This window comes from Spinacia oleracea, chromosome 5, assembly GCF_020520425.1.
Source record: "Spinacia oleracea cultivar Varoflay chromosome 5, BTI_SOV_V1, whole genome shotgun sequence".
NCBI lineage: Eukaryota > Viridiplantae > Streptophyta > Magnoliopsida > Caryophyllales > Amaranthaceae > Spinacia > Spinacia oleracea.
Window position 1 is genome coordinate 125,237,213 of NC_079491.1, and position 5,598 is coordinate 125,242,810.

The window sequence follows — 5,598 nt, forward strand, 5'->3', positions numbered from 1 at the left end:
GATTCAATTAATAATTTATATGAGCTTTAAATTTTAATTAAATTTGTATGTTTCCGGTTAGACTAGGAAATACAATTTTATGTTTAAAATTAGTAAAACATGTAAATTTATTGGTTTAAGTGGGAGCTTTTAAGTCATAAACTCTTGATTAGGTCTACATTCCTTTAAGGTTAAAACAACTTGATTAGAATTAATAAGGATTGAATAATTGTTAGATTATTGGAACCCTTGATTAATTGCTGCAAATGTTTATGTGATGCATAATATGTTCTACTAACCAACTATGTGGGCCATTCATTGATAAATGAATGGGTGAATGGTATATATTGTATATGTACGGTTTTGCAGGTTATTGAAAGTGACTAGTATGGCCCAAATAGGATAGAAAATATGGTCTTCGTACCATTAATTTTGAATGTAATATTGGTCAAAAGTACCAAATTTTATTGCTTTAAAAATGGTCTGCGTACCATCAAATAGTTGTAATTATTTTAAATTATAGCTTATCCTATTTGAAGAAAATGGCACCTCCCATGGTGAAATTCAAGACGGAGTTTCCAATCCATTTTCAAGACGGAGTTTGAAGTTGAAGTTTCATGATGAAGTCGGGCCATAGTAGATCACATTCATATCTTATGCATGTTTTAAGTTATTTATTGCTTTAAATATGTCTTAATTATGCATGAGATTATGGCTTGATTATGTTGCATGATTAAGGATTTTAGTTCACTTAAAATCTAACCAACATAGTAAGAGCCTTAAGTTCCAAACTTCAAAAATTGAGTTAAAAGGTGTCATGCCAAAATAACACTTACTTGGATAAACCTTTACATCAATCTTAGTAATAGTTTTCCGCCATAGCGAGGTGTTACTTATTGATCCGAAAGGGGTAAGGTACACAAATAATTGTGAGTACATGTTAGTTTTGGTGAAACTCAACAATATAAGTAAGGAGTCCTTTTATGTCGTGGCAAACGGGATAGGTTTACCTAATAAGTTCTTAGACGTACCTATCCACCAAGAGTAGTTTCTAGACTATTAGCAAAGGATTTGCTTACCTAAAATATTTTAGAATTGAGTCTAAATACATAATGTGCTTAATTCTTCAATGATTTAAGGATCTTGGAATCATTTTATTCACACCTTCCGGAACAATAAACTCGAATAAAATGCCAATAACTTGTTTAAATTGCATGATTGCTTTAATTTTCAAGTTATTACTCATGATAAATGTTTAGACTTTGCATGCTTCAATGTATGTTTTAATTATTGTTTATAATTAAATATCTTGCACTGCAGTAAATCCTTTTAGAAAGGTAACAGTAAATATCCTCGATTGGTAGTGAATCCAAGAACGATTCACGGAAATGAGAGAAAGTGAGAAATTTAAAATGTACGTTTCTTTTAGCGACTTTTATGGTTGTTTTCGAGTATCAAAGTCGAATGGCAAACCAATTGGTGCTTGTGAATTCAAAATACAATGTAGTTTGAGATCATAAAACATTGAGTTTAAACGCTCAACTTTACCAATGGTTAACAACCTAATATCTTTGTCCATTTAATTCTCGAATGAGTCTAGTCCCTAGACATTCTAATAGATCGATGCTTAGAGAACTTTAGAATCTTCTGGTAAGATCATCTAGTTGAAACAAAATATTCAACATAAATTAAATGGTAAGAACCTTGTTGGAGTGACATTAGACATGTCTAACAAAGTATAAAAGTCAACACTAGAAGTCAATTCTTAAGACTATATGAAAGGGTACAAGAAATAGGAAAAAAAGGAACAAATGAAAGGAATTTACGATTCCGTTTCTACCTATAAAGTTTATGTTCAAAGAGAAATTACCTAGCAATCAAAATTCCTTGGTATCATATACCGCTTGAGGTTCTTACTTCGGTAATAACTCAAACAATGGAAGCTAGGATACACTAATAACCTACAAGTGGGAAATGAAGCATGGCAATGCTACATTAGTTGTAAGGTCATCTAGTTTGTTTTAAGTCCTTTCAAGGCTGGAACTTAGTGGCTATTTTGTTCCATAATCAACATACCAAAATTTCTAGTTCAAACACAGAAAGACTCACATTCAAGAAAAACAAAAACAATGTTTGTTTGTTTATTTGAATGCAATGGTCATTTACGGGTTGAGTCAATATGCTTGATTAAATCAAAAAACTCTTTAACAATAAGAACTTTACTAGGTTCAAATCAATCTCTTGATTTGAGTTCCACTAATCTTTGGCATTGTTGCTTAGACCATATCAACAAGTTAACATCCAAAAGCTCTATTTTTGATGGACTTTTGAAAGTTGGTTGATTTCTAGATCAATTCAAGACAAGCTAGTCTTACTTGTTGAAAGTAACAAAGGATATGAACTATTGTTAGAACGCCTAGACAATAGAGTTCATAGCTAAAGAAAGATTTTATGACTTTATTATTTCACCTATATTTGAGTTAATATGGATTTATTTACTCAAAGTGATATAAATTTGAATCTGTTTGGCTAGTTTAAAGATTCAGAAGTATAAAATCCACTTGGCAAGAAATCATAAAGATCTAGGATTAGATCATGACGATAATTACTTTAAGACCAAATATGACCATCTATGATTGTGTGTTGTAATTTCACAATCTAGCTCCATAAGATATGGCATATCCAAGTTGGAATGATTGAAGTTAATTAGTACTTGATTTGATCAATGATGAATCATAGAGACTTTTCCTATAATTTCTAAAACAAAATGCTCAACTACCACCAAACTAAACCAAATTCGTCAAAGCTATTGAAAAGTAATTTCATATTATCTTTTCAATTATATATATCTAAAGAGTTGCTAAACTCAGTGGGAGCTTAGTGTTTGTTGTTCAACAAACTAAGGCCCAAGTATAGACATATGTTTCATTGTGATTTATTCAAATGAGACACAAGGGTATTGTTTCTACCACAATTTTTTGAGAACATAATGTTTGTTTGCTCGAAATAATGTCCTTTTGGAGATTCGTTTCCAAAATGACAAGTGGGAGAAAATAGACCTCGAAAGTCTTCGAGGCGAACAACAAACATAAACGGACATTCCGGAGGCTTTTCGAAGTTCTTTAGAAAATCCGAACACGTATTCTTTAAGGACTTTAGAAGTGGCTTTAAGAATAGACATCTCTTAGAAGACTTTACAAAGTGCTTCAAGGAGAACAGAATATTCAATGGACTCTCAATGTACCTGTTGATATTCTATTGTTTGATGTTCTATACCCAAGTAAGGCATAGAGTTCAAGACACTGAAACTATGAGATTCTTCTATTAGATAGTGAAGAAACATGGAGTTCAGATCACTCAAGCTATGCGATTCTTCTATTAGATAGTGAAGAAACCTACAACTTGCAGTCAAACTATTATCATGTAGATTAATGAGTTTGTGACTTGTAAGAAAGCTATGACGAAACCTAGATTCCCTAAAATGGTTAGAGGCCATATACAGACTCCAATGTTTTAGATGGTTAAAGGCCATAAAACATAACCAATGTTTTGATGACAAAATTAAAATTTTGTTGATTTGCAAGAATAGGTTAACAGGTTGCAAAGGATAAAAACCATCAAACATACAATTGTGTTCACACACAAAGCTAGAATAGTTGCTAAAGCTTACAAGCAAATTCATGGCATGGATTGTGTTGAAACCTCATGCATAATCGTAATGCTCAAGTCTATAATTCAAGCAATGATTGCATATTGGTACATATGGCAATTAGATGACAAAACGTATTCCTCAATCAAACGTTGGAAGAAAATATGTACATGGCATGTCATAGGATTTGTGGATCCAAATAAATACTTGAAAAGGAAAGCTAGCTTATTAAATCTAAGTACAAATTTAAGCAAGCAATTGGGAATTGGAACTATATTTTAGTGAAGCTAATAAGTATTTTAGTTTCATAAAATGTACATGATTCTTATAGATATATAAGAAGTTTAGTGGGAGTACGTAAAACTTAATTGGTCCTATGTGTATCACACGCATATCTCTCTATTGTGAAATAACATTCAAATGCTAATGACTTAGATTTGAAATTATTAATCAATAATGGACCAAGGCGAAACTTAGTACATACTGGGTATTAAGATCTATTTACAAAGATCTTATGATATCTTTTTAGATTAAGTAATGGCATTTACTAAATCAATCACGAAAGACTCTATTGGAGATATTCGACCCATGTGAATAAATCTAAGTAATGAATGTTTGAACTATGTATAAGCATTTACTAAGTTAAACATCAAAGAATCTAATGAGATTCTTCACCTATATTATATGTCAAAGAATTTAGCTGGATTTAGTATCTACTGAAATTGGATAGCTAAAGTTACATGAATAGAATTCAATTGGGAATTATTCTGCAAAAGAATTTATCATGTATGATATAATATGAGGATCGCCAAAAACGTATCGTAAGGCTTTAGGCATAACGAACATATACCAATCTCTATTGATCTAAGTGAAGATCAACTAGATTGATATCAAGAAAAAATTATGGTACTTGAAAGGGTACATAAGAAAAGTTCTTGATTCAAGGAAATAAAGATATGCTAAATATTGATGCTACACGCATAAACACTGGCAAAAGATCAAGCAAGATCCCTTTGGAGTTAACCATTGGCAAGGACGAGCTATAGAGAATCGTGCTTTGAAATGGCAACATGGATTGAAGACCATGAGTTGTTGCGTGGGAAATTAAATATTAATTTCTATGTTCTAAGATACAGATGGAAAGTCTTCCACATATCCATTGAACTGCTTGGATAAGAAAATCCAAACAAAGCATCACTAGCAACCTATACAGTTGAAGTAAAAGTACTTATTTCCTAAGAAGCAATAAAACAGGGTAGTTTATGTTAAAGAGTTCTTCACTGAACTTGGGTAGATCACATGTTTGCTGACTTGATGGTTCTTCATTGCGAAATATGTAGAACCACTATTGTAGCAAGAAAGACTAGATCACAAAATAAACATACTCAAAAGATCTTATCATCCTATCTTGAAGAATATTCGATGAAAAGGATATTAAGATTGGCAAAGCATGATAACTAAACCTATGCAACAAGTGAGAAGCAACACTCACATTGTAGCTCTGGAAATCAAGCATAGCTTTGAATTCCATGAACTGTTTTAAAGATGGGTTTGAGGCCCATGGTTGTAAAACATTAGCGTGTAACATTTATCATATATGAAATTTATTTTCATATTCCATTTAATCTTGGTTTAGTATTAAATGATGAGTCCCTTCAATTTGACGATATATTCAAGATAGACTATCAGGACCAGTCTTGTGACTAAGAAATGTCTATCAAGTGAACTTGAATGTCAAAAGTTGAAAAAGGTCCCTGGTCGGAGTTTTCTATAAAGATGGACGCATAGAAAATGCTAGACAACTAGAATGAAAGATGACTAGTAGTTCTGTTTCTTGAACTATGTGGACATGGCAATGTCGCAATCATTTGCATAGATACTTACTTTGGGAAGACTAGTATCGGATAGACCTATGAAACTTTACTGTAAGAGATGAAAATCTGTCATAAGTCAATTTCATTAAAATTATT